Source organism: Loxodonta africana, chromosome 5 (genome assembly GCF_030014295.1).
Source record: "Loxodonta africana isolate mLoxAfr1 chromosome 5, mLoxAfr1.hap2, whole genome shotgun sequence".
Taxonomy (NCBI): domain Eukaryota; kingdom Metazoa; phylum Chordata; class Mammalia; order Proboscidea; family Elephantidae; genus Loxodonta; species Loxodonta africana.
In genome coordinates, this window is record NC_087346.1 from 66,254,575 (window position 1) to 66,277,296 (window position 22,722).

The window sequence follows — 22,722 nt, forward strand, 5'->3', positions numbered from 1 at the left end:
TCACCACTGAGTTTCTCCAAAGCACTCACTTAACTGATACAATGCATTAGGATCAGTAAGTCTACTCCTTATTTAAAAAAAAAAAAAGCTTCAGACAAAATATCATAACCTGTTTCTTAACTAACCAGAGCAGATTCTACATATCACGATCTTTCTACTCCTAAAACATGTTCATTGTCCTTAATATATCATCATTCTGGGTGTTTTTATGTTTCTTTCTGGCTTTTTTTTAAACGAAGGTTTTAATTTAAAAAAGCAAAATAAAAACTATGGTTCTAATCATATTTTATGTGCAGTTTTATCTTTTTTCTATTTAGCATTACATTTCCACATTGTGGAAAAGCTACTTATCAATATAATTTTTGATGATCACAAAATTCCACTGCAAAAATTTAGAATACTTTAAACTATTCATCTTCTCAAGTTATTTATGTTTCTAGTTTTATACCACTACAAACAATGCTGTGATAAGCATTTGAACATTTTTTTAAGATTTTCAAAAGAACACTTTATTTAATCTTTGTGGTAAATACTTTATACAAAAGTTTATAGGACCTTGATGCTCTGAAAACCAAAAAGTTACAGGTTAGTAAAGAGAAACCTTGGAAAAAGAAGCTGAAAAGAAAATACAGTATCACTGTAAGAACAACTGTTCAAAAAGGTGATGAACAACTTCGTAAATTTAAGATTCCAACAGACTTGAGTTTTCTTTCATCTTTTCTATGTAAATTGAGGTACTTTTTTTGCTCCATCTTGATATCGCATATTTGAAAAGATACTATTCACTACATAAAAGGAAAAACATACCATGCTCATAGATAGAGAGACTCAACATTGGGAAAATGTCAATACTACTTAAAGCAATCAACAGATATAATGCAATCCCAATCCAAATTTCAGCAACATTCTTTACCAAAATGGAAAAACTAATCACCAACTTTATATGAAATGGAAAGAGGCCCCCAATAAGTAAAGCAATCTTGAAGAAGAACAAAATAGGAGGTCTCAAATTACCTGATCCCAGACCGTATCATACAGCCACAGTAGTCGAAACAGCCTGGTACTGGTACAACAACAGACACACAGACCAACATAACAGCACTGAGAACCCAGGCATAAATCCATCTACCTATGGTCAGCTGGGAGCCCTGTTGGCACAGTGGTTAAGAGCTTGGCTGCCAATCAAAAGGGTGGCAGTTTGAATCCAACAAACACTCCTTGGAAACCCTGTGGGGCAGTTCTACTCTGTCGTATAGGGTCACCATGAGTCAGAATTGACTTGATGGCAATGCAAGCATCGTCAGCTGATCTTCACGAAAGGCAGAAATACCATTAAACTGGGAAAAGGCAGTCTCTTCAATAAACCTGTTGCCATCCAGTCAACTCCAACTCAAAGCAACTTCATAGGACAGAGTAGAAGTGCCCCATAGTTCCCAAGGAGTGGCTGGTGGATTCAAACTGTTGACCTTTTGGTTGGCAGCTGAGCTCTTAATCACTATGCCACCAGTGCTCCCTTCATAAATGGTGCTGGCAAAATTGGATATGCATCTGTAAACAAATGAAACAGAACCCATACCTCACACCATACATAAAAACTAATTCAAAATGGATCAAAGACCTAAATAAGAAAAACTACAGACTATAAAGATAAAGGATGAAAAATAGGATCAATGCTAGGAGACCTAATACACAGTACAAACAGGGTACAAACCATAATTGACAATACACAAACACCAGAAGATAAGCTAGATAAACGGGATCTTCTAAAAAGTAAAGAATATGCTCATCAAAAGACTTCACCAAAAGAGTAAAAAGAGAACCTACAAACTGGGAAAAGTTTTTTGGCTATGACATATCCAACAAAGGTCTAATCTCTAAAATCTTAAGGAAAATCCAACAGCTCTACAATCAAAAGACAAATAATCCAGTTTTTAAAAAATGGGCAAAGGATATGAACAGGTACTTCACCACAGAAGGCATTCAGGCTGCTAACAAACATATGAAGACATGCTCACAATCATTAGCTATCATAGGCTATGCAAATCAAAACTACAATGGGATACCATCTAACCCCCACATTATTGGCATTAATTAAAACACATAAATAAAACAGAAAATAACAAATGTTGGCAAGGTTATGGGGAGACTGGAGCTCCTACATACTATTGGTGGGAATGTAAAACAGTACAACCATATTGGAAAATGGGATGGTGCTTCCTCAAAAAGCTAGAAATAGAAATACCATACAATCTAGTAATCCAACTCCTAGGTATATACCCTAAAGAAATAAGAGCCAAGACAGAAATAGACATACGTATACCTACGTTCACTGCAGAATTATTCACATTAGCAAAAAGATGGAAACAACCTAAGTGCCCATCAACAAATTAATGGATTAACAAACTGTAGTACACACACACAATGGAATACTACCCAATGATGAAGAATAAAGATGCATCTGCAAAACATCTCACAACATGGATGAATTTGGAGGACATTATGCCAAATGAAGAGTCTTGGTGGCCCAGTGGTTAACAGCTCAGCTGCTAACCAAAAGGCTGGGAGTTTGAATCCACCAACTGCTCCTTGGAAACTCTATGGGGCAGTTCTACTCTGTCCTATAGGGTCAGTATGAGTTGGAATCAACTCAATGGCAATGGGTTTTGGCTTTGGTTTTATGCTGAGTTAAATCAGTTAACCATAAAAGGACAAATATTGTATGAGACCACTGCTATAAAGTAACAACAAGAGGTTTACACACAGTAAAAAAAAAATTTTTTGATGGTTGCCAGGGATGGGAGAGGGAGGATTAGAAAATTACCAGTTGGATAGCAAACCTGATATTGGTGAAGGGAAATGCAATACATAACATGGAGGAAGTCAATACAGCATGACACTGATATTGCAAGAATAAAGAGCAACTACGGTAACTAACCCACACATCCATCACTTTGTCCTACTGTGTGACCTGTGTGTTGCTGTGATGCTGGAAGCTATGCCACCTGTATCTCAAATACCAGCTGGGTCACCCATGGCAGACAGGTTTCAGCTGAGCTTCCACACTAAAAGAGACTTAGGAAGAAGGATCTGGTGATCTACTTCTAGAAAACTGGCCAGTGAAAAACTTAACAATACTAGAGGAACACTGTCTCATACAGTGCTGGAAGATATGCCCCTCAGGTTGGAAGGCACTCAAAATATGACTGGGGAATAGCTGCCTCCTCAAAGTAGAACTGACCTTAATGATGTGGACGGAGTAAAGCTTTCGGAACCTTCATTTGCTAATGTGTAATGATGCAAAATGAGAAGAAAGAGCTGCAAATATTCGCTAATAATAGGAACATGGAATGTGCAAAGCATGAATCTAGTAACATTAGAAATTGCCAAAAATGAAATGAAATGCATAATGGTCACTATCCTAGGCATTAGTGAGCTGAGATGGACTGGTATTAGAAATTATGAATTGGACAATTCAACGGCATACTATGCCAAGAATGACAAATTGAAGAGGAATGGCATTGTGTTCACTGTCAAAAAGAACATTTCGAGATCTATCCTGAACTGCAAATGCAACACTGTCAGTCATAGGATAATATTGATACTTCTAAGAAGGAAACTCTGGTGGCATAGTGGTTAAGAGCTATGGCTGCTAACCAAAAGGCCAGCAGTTAGAATCCACCAGGCGCTCCTTGGACACTCTATGGGGCAGTTCTACTCTGTCCTATAGGGTCACTATGAGTTGGAAACAACTCGATGGCAATGGGTTTGGTTTTTTTTTTTAAGAAGTAAGACCAGTTAATACCACTATTATTCAAATTTATGCACCAGCCACTAACATCAAAGGTAAGGAAACTGAAGAGTTTTACCAACTTCAAAAAAAACCAAACCAAACCAAACCTGTTGCTATCAAGTCGATTGAGACTCATGGTGACCCCATAGGACAGAATAGAACTGCCCCATAGGGTTTCCATGGAGCACTTGAAGGATTCGAACTTTCAATTTTTTGGTTAGTTGCCTGAGTTCTTAACCACTACGCCACCAGGGTTTCCAACTTCAGCAGTCTGAAATTGATCAAACGTGCAATCAAGATGCACTGATAATTACTGGTGATTGGAATGTGAAAGTTGGAAACAAAGAAGGAATGGCAGTTGAAAAATATGGCCTTGGTGATAGAAATGACACTGAAGATTACATAACAGAATTTTGCAAGACCATCCACGTCTTCATTGCAGGTACCTTTTTTCACTAACATAAACAGCGATTATACACGTGGACCTTGCCAGATACAATACAGAGGAATCAAATTGACTACATCTCTGAAAAGAGACGATAGAAAAGCTCAATATCATCAGTCAGTACAAGGCCAGGGGCCAAACATAGATCATCAATTGCTCATACACAAGTTGAAACTAAAGCTGAAGAAAATTAGAACGAGATCATGAGAGCCAAGCCATGACCTTGAGTACATTCCACGTGAATTTAAAGACCATCACAAGAACAGATTTGACTCATTAAACACCAATGACCAAAGACAAGACGATTTGGGGGCTGACATCTGGGACACCATACATGAAGAAAGCAAGAAGCCCATTAAAAAGACAGAAAGAAAGACAAAACGAATATATCAGAAGAGACTCTGAAACTTGCTCTTGAACGTAGAGTTGCTAAAGCAAAAGGAAGAAATGATGAAGTAAAAGCTGAAAAGATTTCAAAATGGGGCTCGAGAAGAGAAAGTAAAGTATTATAATGAAATGTGCAAAGACCTGGAGTTAGAAAACCAAAAGGAGGAAAAACATGCTTGGCATATGTCAAGCTGAGACAACTGAAGACAAAATTCAAGCCTCTAGTTGCAATACTGAAGGATTCTACGGGGAACATACTAAAAGATGCAGGAAGCATCAAAAGAAGATGGAAGGAATACACAGAAGCACTGTACCGAAAAGAATTGGTCGACGTTCAGCCATTTCAGGTGGTAGCGTATGATCAAGAACCAATGGTTCTGAAGAAATAAGCCCAAGCTGCACTGAAGGTACTGGCGAAAAACAAGTCTCCAGGAATTGACAGAATACCAATCGAGATGTTTCAACAAACAGAGGCAGTGCTGGAAGCACTCACTCATCTATGCCAAGAAATTTGGAAGACAGCTACCTGGCCAATCAACTGGAAGAGACCCTTATTCGTGCACATTCCAAAGAAAGGTGATCTAACAGAATACAGAAGTTATCGAACAATATCATTAATATTACAAACAAGTAAAACTTTGCTGAAGATCCTTCAAAGTGGTTGCAACAATACACTGACAGAAAACTGCCAGAAATTCAAGCCAGATTCAGAAGGGGATGTGGAACAAAGGATATCATTGACGATGTCTGATGGAACCTGGCTGAATGCAGAGAATTTCAGAAAGATGAGTACCTGTGCTTTATTGACTATGCAAAGGTGTTTCACTGTGTAGATCATAACAAATTAAACGTAACATTTGGAAGAATGGGAATTCCAGAACACTTAATTGTGCTCATGAGGAACCTGTACACAGACCAAGAGGCAGTCATTCAAACAGAACAAGAGGATACTCCGTGGTTTAAAGTCAGGAAAGGTGTGCATTAGGGTTATACCCTTTCACCATACTTATTCAATCTGTATGCTGAGCAAAGAATCCGAGAAGCTGGACGTGGCATCGGGATTGCAGCAAGACTCATTAACAACCTGCAAAATGCAGATGACACAACCTTGCTTGCTGAAAGTGAAGAGGACTTGAAGTACTTACTGATGAAGATCAAAGACCACAGCCTTCAGTATGGATTACACCTCAACATAAAGAAAACAAAAATCCTCACAACTGGACCAATAAGCAACATCATGATAAATGGAAAACAGATTAAAGTTGTCAAGGATTTCATTTTACTAGGATCCAAAAATCAATGCCCATGGAAGCAGCAGTCAAGAAATCAAAAGCCGCGTTGCATTGGGCAAATCTGCTGCAAGAGACCTCTTTAAAGTGTTAAAAAGCAAAGATGTCACTTTAAGGACTAAGGTGCGCCTGACCCAAGCCATAATGTTCTCCAATTGCCTCATATGCATGCAAAAACTAGAAAACGAGTAAAGAAGACTTAAAAAGAATTGATGTCTTTCAATTATGGTGTTGGCGAAGAATACTGAATATACCATGGACTGCCAGAAGAATGAAAAATCTGCTTTGTAGGAAGTACAGCCAGAATGCTCCTCAGAAGCAAAGACGGCAAGACGACTTGTTATCAGGAGGAATCAGTCCCTGGAGGAGGACATCATGCTTGATAAAGTAGAGGGCCAACAAAAAAGAGGGTGATCCTCAACAAGATGGATTCACACAGCGGCTGCAAAAATGGGCTCAAGCCTAACAATTGTGAGGAAGGACCTGGCAGTGTTTCATTCTGTAGTACATAGGGTAGCTATGAGTGGGAACTGACTGGATGGCTCCTAACAACAACAGTCATATGATAATTTAAGGTTAAGATAATTGGCTTTGTAGTCACATAGACGTGAATTCAAATTTCGGCTCCACTACCAACTAGCTGGAGACCCTGGTGGCGTAGTGGTTAAGTGCTACAGCTGCTAACCAAAGGGTCGGCAGTTCGAATCTGCCAGGCGCTCCTTGGAAACTCTATGGGGCAGTTCTACTCTGTTCTGTAGGGTCGCCATGAGTCGGAATCGACTTGACGGCACTGGGTTTTGGCCAACTAGCTATGTGACCTAGGGCAAGACATTAAACCCCTTGAAGCCTCAGTTTTCTCATCTGGAAAGTGCAGTAATTAATCGCTCAGCTGCTAACCAAAAAGTCAACCGTTCTAACCCACCTCAGCAGAAAGACAGTCTGCTTCCGTAAGATGTACGGCCTTGGAAACCCTATGGGGCAGTTCTACTCTGTCCTATAGGGTTGCTATGAGTCAGAATCCACTCCACAATGGGTGAAAGCGAGAACAACAGCATCACTGGGTTGTTGTAAGAATAAGTAAGATACTATGTGTCAAGTTCTTAATAAGCACTCAAATAGTACCTGATCATTGTAATCATTTTCAGTGTGTATTTTAAAAGCTAGTTGCTGTGAAGTCAACTCAGAAGTAGAACAGTGCTCCGCAGGGTTTTCAAATGGCTGATATTTTTAGAAGTAAATCTCCAGTTCTTTATTCCGAGGTGCCTCTAGGTAGACTCAAACTTCCAATCTTTTCATTAGTAGCTAATCGAGTTAACTATTTCCACAACCCAGGGACTCTGGTGTTCATTTAGATTGTTTGAAAGACATCATAAGCATATATGTGTATGGTCTGTATATAAATTACTGGCTAAATCTGCATTATAATGTAAATATTCATATTTACTAGCTGCTACATCCTAGATAGCTTTTAAAATATTGTTCAGACAGTCTAAGCAGCTAGTTGTCAAAATACATATGGAGATATGAAAATCTTTATAACGTCCCTCATTGGGATAGTAAAAGAACATTTGAACGTGAATTTCCCTGTTTATAGGATACTCCATTGTTACTATTTCTCTTAAAACAGAAAAAGAAATTATTAGTTAAGAATTTTTCACATGATTAAGAGATTAAATATATTCAAAAGGATGTGACATGTAAGTGAACAAGGGGCAATTTATAGATTAGAATAACATTATTTCCTCTAGATTTTTTTTTATTGTGTTTTAAGTGAAATTTACAGCCCTAGTTTCTCATACAAAAATTTTATACACACATTGTTATGTGGCCCTAGTTGTTCTCTCTATAACATGACAGCACACTCTTCCTTTCCACCTCGGATTTCCCGTGTCCATTCAATAAGTTCCTGTCCCTTTCTGCCTTCTCATCTAGCCTCCGGACAGGAGCTGCCCATTTAGTCTTCTGTATCTACTTGAACTAAGAAGCACATTCTTCAGGAGTATCCTCTTATGTCTTATAGTCCAGTCTAATCTTTGTCTGAAGAGTTGGCTTTGGGAATGTCTGGATTTTTTTTTTCAGAGAAATGTCTGGCAATACAAAAAGCAGCGAGAAAGAAAAAGGTACCATCCACTATTATGTACACTTTATTAATCAAGGGAATTATAATTAATTCTTCAGATGACCTGGCCAACTAAGATACTACTTTTAGGGGCCTACACTGAATTTAGATGTTACTTAAAAATCAATTAGGTGACTTTAGGCAATCAACTAATTATGTATTTCTAGATGGCCAAGGTGTTTTGTAATATATTATTTCAGGCATTTAAAAAAGAAAAAATCCTGGGTAGGTAAAATACTAAACATATTTATTGAATTGTACTTCTTACCTCACACTTGATAGTATACTAGATAAAACATGTATTTGAGTTTAAGATGGAAAGATAAGGCTCATGTCAAAAAAACTTTTTAGGAGTTAACAGCTGCCAGGTAAAATGACAAGTATAATTCCTAAAAAGAATGGAAAGTTATTTTGTTGCCAAAGAAATCTGCATAAAACATTACCAACTAGTTTTAAATTTTGAATCCTCTTGATAACAGGCTCAAGCATAACAATGATTATAAGGATAACAATGATTATAAGGACAGCGCAAGACTGGCAGGGTTTCATTCTGTTGTGCACAGGGTTGCTCTGAGTCAGAGCCAACTCCATGGCACCTAACAACAGTGATAGCTACCACCATAAATAAAAAAGCATAAAGGCTGACAGTAAAGTCACACTAGTGGCAACTAAGAAACACAAATGCTATAACAGAATATTGAAGAACAAAAAGAAATTTTGATTTAAACAACTTTTCCTGCATTTATAGCTTATTTAGCTCATTTTAAATATAATCCTCAATCCTACATTAAGTAGACTAAACAGTAATCCACAGAGCATCTTCAATTGAACAAATATCAAACACACTTTATTTGGAATCAAGATCCTTTGTCAGGTTGTTCTAACAAAGTGGTAGATAGAAGAAATGGTAAATATGTATTGATTCAATGAAGAGTTGCTTACTGAGCAAGTTCAGAAAGTGCTGAGTGAAATCACTTAACCCTTCACCCAATCCTCCCAGTCCACCCAATGGGGTTTCCTCATTACTCTAAACCTGCTGCAGTCTGGTTGATTCTGACTCATAGCAACCCTATAGCACAGAGCAGAACCTCTATAGGCTTTCCAAGGAGCACCTGGTGGATTCGAACTGCCAACCTTTTGGTTAGCAGCCATAGTTCTTAACCACTAGGCCTGGTATTTTACTTGAACATCATGGATTGAAACAATGAACAGCTTTTCATTTTCTGGAGATGTGAACTTGGACCACCACTGTTCAAATTATCCAACTGATAAGGCCTATAAATCCTTATCAACCTCTTATTACTTTTCCAACAGTAATTATCCCCAACTTTTACCCATCTCTTCAAGTTTCCAATTCTTCATCACAATCCAGATCATACTTGAAAGCACGTACACCCACTCAAAGACCAGGTAGCTATGCGCAAATCAGCATTATGCCAAAATGGAGGATTTTTCTTGTTTTCAGACCATCCATTTGTTTGATTTTTTTTTATTTAGAAAATATGATCATAGATACAATAACAGCTAGGATTTACTGATGTGCTCATCACTGTGATCAGTCCAGCTACAGATTATTCCTCTCAGGAGAAGGCCTGGAGAGAACAAAGCTGGATAAAGCAGGGCTGTGTGATTGGAGGGCCCACAGCTTAACCACTTCCCCTTCCTCCTGTGCTGGGTCAGAGTTTCCCTCAGGGAGCCACCTCCAGGGCTCCACTACCACCCCTGGAAGCCTTTCATTCAGGATTCCAGAGCCTGCCCTGCCCTCTGGGCCTGGTGAGTCAGAGGCTCCAGGCTTCCTGTGAGGGTGCTAGAAGCCTGGCTATGTACCCAGCCCCACAAAGAGGGAGGCTACAGGCCCAGTTCAGCTTACTTTGGGATGTCATTAAATTCGCATGCATTTCTTCAAACACCCTCTCCAATGCCTCTTCCTTTCCTCCCTTCCCACATCCCATAGCAATTTTGAGCTGCAGGGCCTCAGGTCACACAGGCACTGGGAACCCAGAACAGGTGCCCACCAGCTCAGTGTTGCCTGTTGCTCAGTGTCACCTGCATCTGCCTGGAGGCCATGGCCATGCAGGAGGCTGGCCCCATATGGAAAGTGGACATGGTGCCCTCCACCAGCAGGAGGAAGCAGAGGGCATGGGGCAGCGTGGCCCAGCTTCCTGGTGACCTCCTGGAGACACTCCTAGAGGGAGGGAATCTCCACAGCCATTGCCACCATGCCTGCCACCCTGTTAATACATAAAATAGTCAGATAGATTTTTTACTATTGTCAGAAATTCAAAATGTCAGATAACAGCATAATGAGATAGTCAATAAGGGAGGAGTAGGAGTAATGTTGCCTACTATGGCATTAAGTGTAAGTTTTTATAAAACCTTATTTCCATTTCTATTCATCTGTGGCACACATCCATCTTCTTAGCCTTTCCTTCAATCCTACAGAAAAAAAGTTGCTTTCCTCATAACTAAAGTTAAGGGCTAACCCTCAGACTCATTCCTTCCCATCCAGACAGAGCTTCAAAAAAGGAGGTTCTTACAGCATCCTGAGACCAGAAGAACTAGTTGGTGCCCGGCCACATTCAATGACTGCCTGTCAGGGAGCACAACAGAGAACTCCTGAGGGAGCAGGAGATCAGTGGGATGCAGACCCCAAATTCTCATTAAAAGACCATACTTAATGGTCTGACTGCGACTAGAGGAATCCCAGCGGCAATGCTCCCCAGACCTTCTGTTGGCACAGGACAGGAACCATCCCCGAAGACAACTCATCAGACATGAAAGGGACTGGTCAGCGGTGGGGAGAGAGATGCTGATGAAGAGTGAGCTAATTAAATCAGGTGGACACTTGAGAGTGTGTTGGCAACTCTTGACTGGAGGGGGGATGGGAAGATAGAGAGAGAGGGAAGCTGGCAAAATTGTCACGAAACGAGAGACTGAAAGGGCTGACTCAATAGGGGGAGAGCAAGTGGGAGAAGGCAGTAAGATATATGTAAACTTACATGTGACAGACTGATTGGATTTGTAAATGTTCATTTGAAGCTTAATAAAAGTTAATTAAAAAAAAAAAGGAGATTCTTCTTTTTCTCTCTTACTGGCATTTTAAATCCCTTTATTTTATGGGATCTTTCCTTTCGCCATCTTCAATCTTTAAAAAAAAAAATTCTGATCCTATGAAATCTCTTATCATCCAACTCTTATCTATTTGTCCACCAAGTATCATCTTCCATTTCAATTTCCTTCTTATTTCCCTCCTCATCAGTGTAGTAAAATCACTCTTTTGACAGTAATAACATTTAATTGATCATACTGTCCTTTTTTTCTACTTGTATTTAGTCTTCTTCTTTTGGCTCCTTGCGGCATCTGGTATTCACTGGTCATGTGCTCCTTGAAAGTCTCTCCTAATGCACTTTAATAATCCACTTTCCTGTTTTTTTACTCTTTAGGCATACCCCCCTGCTTGCTTTCCTCATGTTCACATGCCATCTTCAGTCTATCCTCTCACATGAATTCACTTACTCATGTCATTTTTCTGCTCTAGGAAATACATGCTCATTCCTAGCCATTGAACCCAAACCCTGCTTCTCTAATATTCAGTTCAAGCTCTACCTCCCAAGTGACTCTTCTGATTAAATCAGAGCACACTTTCTTTCTTAAAATTCCATTTCACTGACTCATTGTTTTTCGATATATATATAATGATTTCCTATCTTTCCTAGCTCTCTCTGTGTGTGCGTGCGTGCGTGCGTGCATGTGTGTGTGTGTGTGTTTTCCCAACTACATTTTAAGTGTTTTGGTAGAACTATTTTTCTTTCCCTTTTGGGGGGAATTCTCTCAAACACACAGAACAATTCTAATCCCAAAGTGGTCAAACACTTTACAGTTGTATAATTAGTTTAGGCAAGAAACAAAAACAGACATTCAAAACAGTTAAATTTATATAACTTATAAAATATTTCCAATTGTTTTATTTCTAATTGTTGCATTTTAAATAGAGTCAATACCGTGAATATTTTTTTCCTATCAGTTTCTGTATTTTTCACATATTCAAGGGAACATGGCAGATTTACTCATTTTGTTTCCTTTAAAATGTGAGGCCTTCTAGTTTTAAAGTGGTCCACATGTAGCTGCTCCTTAGAAGTGATGATGGTGACACTTCAGCTTGCTTACTTTGGACACTTCATCAGGAAAGACCAATCACTAGCAAAGGACATCATGGTTGGTAAAGTGGAGGATCGGCTAAATTAACAGAGACCCTAGATGAGATGGACTGACACAGTAGCCAAAACAATGGACTCAAACATAGCAATGATCACGAAGATGGCACAAGACTGGGCAATGTTTCTTCTATTATATATTTAAGATCACTATGAGTTGTAGCCAAGGAGATGGCAACTAACAACAAACAACAATATATGTAGCTGATCTTTATCTTTATCTGCCAAAAAAGATCTTGCATATAAAGCAATCTGATAACCAAAGCGCATGGTCAGTGACAAAATGATGCAAACTAGAGAGGCTAAAATATGGGTGATAAAGAAATAAGTCATGATTTTGTCTCAGCATTATTTATCAGATTTCTTAGATTGTTATTTCCCCCAATACTACACACTGCTGAAGGAGGAAGTGAATGGTAAAAATTCTTCTAAACTGAATCAGCGGGCTGGCCCGATCATTATTGTATGTGCAATGACTCAGGAATAAAGCTCACAAAAACTTACAACATAGATATTAATTCTATTTTAAAGATCACACACAGAGTGATTAAATTATTTGATCAAAATCACTTAATTACCAAAACAGCTAAAACTCAAACCCAGGACAATATGAACTCAAAATCTGTGTTCTCTCTATTACACCTCTGCTTCTTAATTCATGTTTAAATGTAGATACACAAATCCTGACTATTACTTGGATTTTGTTTCCACAAAACCTAAATGCTTACGAAGGGATATAAACTGACATATTTCAATGATAAGGCAAATATTGATTTTTTAATCCTATAAATGAGTTACATTATCACACGAAATTAAGTTCAAACAATGCAAAGCATAAAAGGAAAATATCAAATGATCATAATGGCATGAACCAGCCTCCACAGAAAGTAAATGCAGTTTCTTAAATACCCACTAGGTGCAAAGCACTTTATTAGCATCATTTATGTGCTAGAAGGAAACCCTGGTGGCTTAGTGGTTTAGTGCTACGGCTACTAACCAAAGGGTCGGCAGTTCGAATCCACCAGGCGCTCCTGGAAACTCTATGGGGCAGTTCTACTCTGTCCTATAGGGTCGCTATGAATCAGAATCGACTCGACAGCACTGGGTTTTATGTGCTAGAAATCAAGTGGTAAGTCAACAAACCAGGACAAAGAAAAACTAAAAAACAATTGACATATGGTCTCTTCACGATAATTTGCCTAAGCTTCCAATAAACAGTTCCCATCAAGTTGATTCTGACTCAACCATGACCCATATGTGTCAGAGTAGAACTGTGCTTCACAGGATTTTCAATGGATGATTTTTCAGAAGCAGATCGCCAGGCCGTTTTTCTGAAGCACCTCTGGGTGGACTCACACCTCTAACCTTTGGATAATAGCAGAGTGAGTTAACCTTCTGTACCACCCAGGGACTTATTTATGTTTAACCCATTGCCATGGCATCAATTCCAACTCATAGTAACCCTGTAGGACAGAGTAGAACTGCACAGAGCTTCCAAGGAGTGGCTGGTGGATTCAAACTGCCAATCTTCTGGTTAGCAGCCTGAGCTCTTAACCACTGTACCACCAGACCTCCTATTTATGCTTACTACAACCAAATTCCACTAAACTAAATGGAGATCAGATATCAGGAAGTTTGACGGAAACAGCAACTGACTCTACAATATCTTCTCTCCTTAATCTGTTTTGGGACAGCCAACTTGTCAGCAACAAAACTAAAATTCCCAGTTTCCCTTGCAAGTAGGGTGGCCAATATAAACAGAAGTCATTGGGCAAGGCTTTCAAGAAAACTCTTTAAATAATCTAACTCATCTGGAAGGCACATTTTTTTGGCATTGTCCCTACTTCTTCATATTCTCTCTGCCTGGAAGGATATTTTGAATTGAATGCTGGCAGCCATTTTGTGACCATAAGGCCACCTTAAGGATGGAAGCCACGCAGGTAATGAGGTGGAGAAGAAAAATAAAGAGGTGTTTGGGTATACTGTCTTGAAGCTGCTGTATCAGCTCTGGAGTATTACCAAACCAAAAACCAAACCCAGCGCCGTCAAGTCAATTCCGACTCATAGCGACCCTACAGGACAGAGTAGAACTTCCCCATAGAGTTTCCAAGGAATGCCTGGCGGATTCAAACTGCCGACCCTTTGGTTAGCAGCTGTAGCACTTAACCACTATACCACCAGGGTTTCCCAGGAGTATTACACCTGGACTTTATGGTATGTTGGAAAAAAAGAAATCTTTACCTTCTTTAGGCCACTGTTGGTTTGGGCCTCTGTTACTAGCAATCCAATGGAATTTCTACCTGATAAAAGAAACAACACAAATAAATCACTGCAGTGATCTTGAATATGGCAAGTATGAAGAATATCTCAAGCAGTGCTTCCCAAATCAGTTCTTCTATTATGAGAGCTGCTAAGAGATGTGCCATGAATTCTACAGTCAAACTGTCAAATAAATGCAAAACATCATATATACTATCATCTTGGAGATTCATGGGGCACATTAGCATATTAAAGATTCCATGAGAAACACAGAAAATTTTTAACAAAAAAAACTATTTGATATGTCTACAGAATGCCAGTTGGGAAATATGGGCATACTTTCTAAAGAATTTTAGGTTATGCTGCACAGCACTTACTCTCCAGAGCACAGCAACATAAGATTCACAAATAAGTAATGACTCTGTGTCTGTGGGTCTATGAACATGTATATTTCAACGTACTAGAATTTATGTATCTGAAAGTATTATCTTTCAAAACAGACACTTTGAAGAGGTACATATCCTTGTCCTTAAAGATGACATTATCAGAAACATTTCTGGAACCCTTTTTTCTAGTTATGTTTGGACTTATATTTTAAGAATCTCTCCTCTTACTTCATAATCATTTTTAAATTTTAATTCAAAGTATACTCCTTAATCATTCACCTTTCTAAAACGTAAATATAGTTTAATTGAATCAAACCCACTCTCAAAGAACAGCGATGTGCCACTAAAAAGGACATTCCAAACAATGTGTCATATGCTGTAAAAGTAATTCCAAAACAGATGTGGTGTTCTAAAAATGAGTAGTTTGAGTATGATGTCATTCATTTCACAAGATCTACTAAGTGTGTAAAAATCAGTCAGTATCACATATATCAGTATGCCCAAGTAAAATGAGTGGAAGGATCACGTAGCAGAAGGAACAAGGTAGGGCCACAAACTTTGAAAGAAAAAAATTTCAAGTTTATACATTACATGTACCTATTGCTAGGAAAAATTGTTATAAATCAAATATATGCATACCAAAATTAATAATAGTTACTATAGCACTGCTATGAGTTGAATTGACTCGACAGAAATGGGTTTGGTTTTTTGGAATATTATTAAACACTTAGTGTGTTTTAAGGCACTGCTCTAAGTGCTTTACATGTATTAACTCACTTGGTCCTCACAACAACCCACAAAAGTAGACCTGGCTATTATACTTATTTTGCAGATGAGGAAACTAAAGTACAGCAAGGTTAAGTAACCTAGATCACAGAGCTAGTTAGTCACCGAGTCAGAAATCAAAACCCAGGCAGCCATAGTCTCCAGGGTTCCTCAAGTTTCCATCAAACCAGTAACTCTGGTCTTTTTGGTGAATTTGAATTTTGCTCTACATTCTTCCCCCCGCTCTGTCCGGGACCCTCTATTGTGATCCCTGTCAGAACCATCGGTGGTGGTAGTAGTCAGGCACCATCTAGTTCTCGGCTCAGGCTGGTGGAGGCTGTGGTTCATGTGGTCTTTTAGTCCTTTGGGCTAATATCGTCCTTGTGTGTTTGGTTTTCTTCATTCTCCTTTGCTCCAGACGGGATGAGATCAATAGATGCATCTTAGATGGCCGCTTACAAGCTTTTAAGATCCCAGATGCCACTCACCAAGGTAGGATGTAGAACATTTTCTTTATGAACTGTTATGCCAATTGACCTAGATGTCTCCCGAGACCATGGTTCCCAGCCCTCAGCTCCAGCAACTTGGTCCCTCAAGGTGTCTGGATGTGTCTAGGAAGCTTCTATGACTTTGCCTTGGTCAAGGTGTGCTGACTTCCCCTATATTGTGTGTTGTCTTTCCCTTCGCCAAAGATTAAACTTATTTATTATCTAGTTAGTGATTTTCCTTCCTTACCCCTCCCCTCCTCGTAACCATCAGAGTTTGCTTTTTTCTGTGTGTAAACTTTTTCTTGAGTTTTTAAGATAGTGGTCTCATACAGTATTTGTCCTTCTGTGACTAACTTATTTCACTCAGCAAAATGCCCTCCAGATTCATCCATGTTGTAAGATGTTTCACAGATTCATCATTGTTCTTTACATTGCATAGTATTCCATTGTGTTTATGTACCATAACTTGTTTATCCATTCATCTGTTGATGGGCACTTAGATTTACTCGTATGTTCTAGTTAAAACTAATAAGATGGTTTTCTGCTGAAAAATTTGATTATGTCAACTAAGAGTCTCCATATGCAAGCGGAAAAAATGACCCACACCAGAAGGAAAAACCTCCAATCAAATCCCAATTCTTGAGTTGAAATGATGACTTTCTCTATTTCCAGTATTTTGGTACATTACTATATTTCCAGACCTGAAACTTTTGGCAATTAAACCATTGGTTAGATTCAGAACATAGTGATATAAATAATAAAAGGGCACTAGCTGAGTTCCTCTATTCACTTAACGTTGAAAAGAAAAACTTTAAAACCAGGTGCAATAGATTTAGGAAAGAAGCAATGTAAGCATCACAAATGCGATATTTTCCCCTCACTTTAAATAAACAACTATCAAAAATAGGACTACACATATTTTTAATTATAAATCAGAAAACAAAAATAAAGAAATGTAAGTCATGACTTAGAGAAAAACACAAATACATATATATTCCATTTCAGATGGTGAGAAGCTTGTATACAAATTTCAAAGCCTCTCAGCAGTACAGACCTTTTACAATGATGGAAATATTCTATATCTGAGCTGTCTAATACAAGTAGTCACTAGCTGCAAGTGGCTACTGAGCACTTAAAATATGGCTGGTGGGACTGAGGAATTGAAATTTACATTGCATCTAATTTTAATTAACTTCAATTTACATTTAAATAATCACATGTGGCTAGTGGCTACCTTATGCACAATAAAGCTCTAGAGGACTGGGAAGAACTATGTGTACCTTTAATTCTGATTCAAACTGTAAAAAGTGTACCTTTAATTCTGATTCAAACTGTAAAAAGTCCTTTAGGTGGGCATAAATATAGATGCTTCTGAGATATAAGTTTTTTGTTTGTTTTTTAATGCTTGTGATTTATAAAGAGGAAAGGACTATAATACAACACAAAAATGTTGCTGTACCTGTGAAGACTAATGTTCTATAACTCACTTTCAAGCAGAGACTAGAGCATTGGTTCTAAAGTAGGATACATGTCATAATTTCTTTAAAAAAGCTTTTAAAAATGTGAATGCCTTGATCTCACCCCCAAAGATTCTTGTTTAATTGGTCTGGGTTGGAATCTGGGCATCTATATTTTAAAAAAACATCCAGGTGATTCTAACACACAGCCAGAGTCGAGAACCACTAAACCATAAAGAACTTTTTCAAAGGTGAAACTGTTCGTTAAGCATAGATAGTATGCAACCAAAGACATTCCTCTGCTGATGGTCAAAGAGGGCCTTTTGCCTCCCCCCAAGATTCAAGTCAAAATCTCTCAGAGCTAAATATGAGTTAAACATTCAGCAATGATTTGGGTAGGCAGTCATAAGTTTTTGTTATCAAGTGTGATTTTATCATGTAAAAGATTAGGAAGGATGCAAACTAAATATTGTCAACTTGCACTTGACACTTTTGCATATATTATGTAACTTCATTCTCAAAACACTTTGAAAGAGATATTATTAAATTATTTACAGATAAGGAAAGCGAACTTAAAGACATTCTCTAGGATTTGGACACATGTTTGTCAGACAGTAAAGCCCACATTCTTTATACTAAGGCAGAAGAATGCTCTCTGAGGCAGTTTGTTTCAGCTATTTTTCACACTGGAAACAAACAAAGAAATACAAAAAGCAGGATTCAGTGGTGGGACACAGAAGCGGTGCTGGAACCAGTCCAGTTCCTTTATTTCCTAAGCATTTGATAGAAACCCCCAGGAAAAACATGTTTATCCTTCAAATCTATACTAGCTTCTATACTGGGCTATTTAGGAGGTGCTGCTTTCTTATCCTAAGAAGTTAATTGGTCTCCTACTGCCCTCAAAGGAGCCCTGGTAGCGCAGTGATTAAAGTGTCAGCTGCTAACAGAAAGGTTGGGGGTTCAAACCCACCAATCGCTCCATAGGAGAAAGATGTGGCAGTCTGCTTCCAAAAAGATTTACAACCTTGGAAACTCTATGGGGCAGTCCTACTCTGTCCTATAGGGTCACTGTGAGTCAGAGTCAACTCAAAGGCGGTGGCTTTAGTTTTCTGGTTTGACTACCCTCACGAACTATTAGTTATAGTCACACATTCTTGAGCACAGGGTTGGAAAGGATAGAACAGGATGCTTATTCACAGTGTTTGGCATTAAACAGGAAACCCTGGTGGCGTAATGGTTAAGTGCTATGGCTGCTAACCAAAGGGTCAGCAGTTCAAATCCTCCAGGCGCTCCCTGGAAACTCTATGGGGCAGTTCTACCCTGTCCTATAGGGTTGCTATGAGTTGGAATCAACTCGATGGCACTGGGTTTGGTTTTTTTGGTTTGGCATTAAACAGGAATAAGATACGGGATTTAAAGATGTTTTCATTTTTCCTTCGACTCCAGCGATTACAGAACTCTTCCCATAGCAGTTTACAGACCAGTTTTGATGTGACATATTTACAGTGAGAATGGAATTTTTAACTTTAACTTCAACCATTAAAAAGGCTATATACACTTATACATTTAAAGGTATCTTTTTAAAAAATCCAGTTCCTGAGTGGTTCAAGCCATTGAAAGTTGAAAAAGGTTTTCAGAGAAAAAATGAGAAAACCTGAGCAACAAATCCTCACCATTCCCATCACCATTAATTGTTGTATCCTGAGACCCCAGATCTTTTCTCCTTTCTCAGGCCCCCACCTTGTAAAGTGACATTAACTCATGAGTCACAAAAAAAGTAGAGTACTCAGTTACATCAGAGGCCTAACTGAATACCTTCAACTCACTATTCTAAGTAATGGTACAGACTTCTCCCAAAACATATTGCCAGGATAAGAATGTGTTGACAGAAGTAACTCCTAAACACACTAGCTTAGATTATGGTTTTCTTTCTTTCTGGTTCAACATCAAATGGTCTTAATCATAATTGAATTATACTACAAAATGTTGTACAGTTTATTTTAAAATTATACACTCCATCAAAAGGAAGAAGAAAAAGGAGTTGGAGGAGAAAGAGAAGGAGGAGATACTCATCCTAAGTAGTCTTTCTTTTTCCAGTACATTTGGGGCTGGGCAATAAGATGAGCTGGAAAAAATACATATGCAATTGATATATGAGAGGCTACATTACTCCCTCATCCAATCCTTAAACTATTAAAGGTGTAGTGTATAATAAACCAAGGCTTTGATCTGTTATTCTTAATAATAAAGATAAATAAATTCCATTCATTTACAGATGGACACTTATCATCTACCCCAAAACAACTGATTAACCAACTTTCACCGTCACTTCTTGCACTTTGGAGATCTCTCCAGAAAAAAAAAAGGTAAAAGTTTTACAACTTTTGACCCCTATCACAGTGTCAACATTTATTCTTTAAATTGACACTGTTTTTAATGGTATGTGTGTTACCTGATACATGAAAGACTATACATAAATATTTTGGATGCTGACAACCACCCTCCAAAAAAACATATAGGCTTTACATGAACGTAAAAATTTTGGTGGGACAAAATTAAAGAAGATAAATCTATGTAATTGTAAGAACAATAAAAGATAATTTTTTTTTCTTAATTGTAAAGGAAGTCATAATTCTCCAATTGTAAAAATGGAAAACTATTAAAATTATTCCTTTTCTGAGTAGATAAGGTATTTTTCTCTATGTGTTTTAATTCTAGGTTCCAAACAAACACACTCCCACAAAGCATTGAGAACATCAAAGTTAGAACACAATGTTATTACAAAAAAATAAATAAATTTTGGATTGCATGAAAAAGTAGTCAACGTGCCTCTGCCTGAATTTACTAATTCAATATATGCATGAACTTTAAAAAAAGAGTTTCCAGTGACATGAAATCAAGAAACAATTTTTATCACAGCACCACCACAAGCAACGGATGTGCACGCAATAAGTTTTCACCTTGACCCTGCCAGCACGATCATCAAGAATTTGGGAAAATACCAACGCTTGAAGTCACTGCCTGTTTCATAATACAGTGACTTTAATTCTTTTTTTCCTCCCCTTTAGTAAACTCTATATAAATTTTAAAATCTTGCCGATTAGTTACCAGCACCCTGCATCCCACAGATCAGATGTCCTACATTTCGTTTAAATCCCGCCTTGAAAACAAACCCGATTGCCCCATTTTCTGAGAGGTAAACTCCGCTCTGGCAGCTCCCTGTGAAGTCACCGCGTTTGTTGTTTCAAAGATGCAATTAAACGAAAATGACTCTAGGCTGTTGAAGAGATTAGTTGGAAGTACATGGATAACGCCAGGGAAAACTGTATTGCTCCAAGTCTATCCTAGGGATAATATTTTTCCCCATCCCCCCTTCTCCATATATTCACATCAAAAGTTAACCAAACTTTGTAAGAATTTTCTTGACTTTGGTCTAATTTTAGCTTTTCAGCTTTCTGCACTTACAGTATCATGCAATGAGCAAAGGGGGGGGGGGTGATTTTAACTTGAGCTCAGAGAAGAAAAGCAATAAAACAGCTTGCATCATGGAGTGTCTCTCCCTCTGCCCCCTCTTCCCCATTACTCCACCCCCTCTTCTCCGACTCCTTACACATACACATTCTTCTGGGCGGCCTCTAACCACACCATCTCCACAATCATTTACAGAAATTAGAAACAGACTCCAGGAACCCTTTCTTTACCACGCACAGAGCAGAGCTGAACAAGCACGACGGGGTAGTGTCAACACTCCCTATTACCCCACAATCTCTTACTCCCTCTGGGGTTTCACTCCCGAGAACCCGGCTTACTTCCGCGGGGGAAGGTGGAACTACCTAATTCACAATGAAACTCCATCTCATCCTTACCCAGCCCGGTTACCCCACCCCCACTCGAATATATTAAAAAAAAAAAAAAAAAAACCCTCACAGACACACCAAAACCAAAGAAAATTTCCTTCCATCAGGGCCAACAGAGGGACTGGTTTCAGGGGCTGGGGCAAAAGTCAAGGAAGAAAGCAAGGGAGATGAACTTTGTTTTGCACTTTCAGCACTTCCAGAGCCCGGGGGCACTCTCGTCCTTACCCGCTCGTCGTGAGACCAGGTCCAGCTACTAGAGCGCGGGGCGAGGGCTGCGAGGACTCGGCGTTTGGGCGGGCTGCGGGCAGCCGCCGCGGGCGCGGAGAGCCACAACCAATTCTCCCCAAAGCGGCCGCGGGCGTGGGCTGAGGGAGCTGCAGAAGGAGCCTGAGGAGGGGGAGAAGAGGAGCAGCATCTCCCCCTCCTCCTCCAAGCCTCGGAAACGTCCCTCCGCCGGCGAACCCCACGGGCTCTTAACCCACGAGCCTTCGTGCACCCTCTCCGCCTCACTGTCGTCGGCACCCCTCCAACAGCTTCGCCAAAACCTCCTCCGACGGTGCGGCTCAACTCCTGCAGCCGGCTTTGAGCGCTGCCGAGGCGGCTGAGGCGGACCGGAGAGCCAGGGAGCGTAGCTCGCGAGCACCGCGGTCTCCAGGGACTGTGAACATGGTGTCACACCCTCGCCGCGCGGCCAGAGCTACTCTCCCAACTCCGGCTCCACCTCTGCGGTCGCGGCGGCCCCGCCTCCCTTTTCTGTCACTCAAACCTTCCGGGGCTCCGGGTGGATCGCCAATCTCCCACCCCGCGCTCGGATGGGCCTCGTTGGTCAGCTGGGCCTCCAGCCTCGCCCCCTCCCTAGAGACTAGGTCGCTGGGGGGACTAGCGCACCGGTTCCCATGACAACCGGTGTCTTGGGCCTGGCTTTTCGCTTTCCTCTGGCTAGCCAGACGCTCAGGTTGATGGCCGAGCAGCAGAGTTCCTAGCCCCTGCAATGTCGACTCCAAGATTTAGGCCATGATCAAAATGCAACTGACTGTCCTCACACATCCTGCAGAAACAACTCGATGGCCCTAGGGAGCGCGGAGGGGAGTGAAAAATGCCTAACTGCTTGCTCTTTCCCTATCAATGTAATTAACCCCTCCCCCTCTCCCTCCTCTGTCTCTCAGCCTTGTTTCCATATTCTCACCGAGTAGATTTGGGACTTTTATAGGGTGAGAAGGGAAGAGAGAGAAAGATGAAGCCTGTGCCAGTTCCCTGCAGTAATAT

At 39.7% G+C, this 22,722-nt stretch overlaps 1 protein-coding gene across 11 annotated transcripts in view; it reads right to left on the reverse strand.

The window, feature by feature from the left end:
• The window catches only part of PTPN13 (protein tyrosine phosphatase non-receptor type 13), a 278,545-nt gene extending 256,439 nt beyond the window's left edge, over positions 1-22,106 (reverse strand). For 8 of the 11 annotated variants that reach the window (XM_064285603.1, XM_064285600.1, XM_064285598.1 and 5 more), the window contains exon 1: positions 21,682-22,106. The gene's annotated coding sequence lies outside the window, so the exon portion shown is untranslated. Of the gene's footprint in view, positions 1-14,485; positions 14,545-21,681 lie in introns of those variants that run through there. The other 3 variants (XM_010594066.3, XM_064285597.1, XM_064285602.1) reach the window with 2 other exon arrangements.
• Positions 22,107-22,722: the final 616 nt, after the last annotated feature.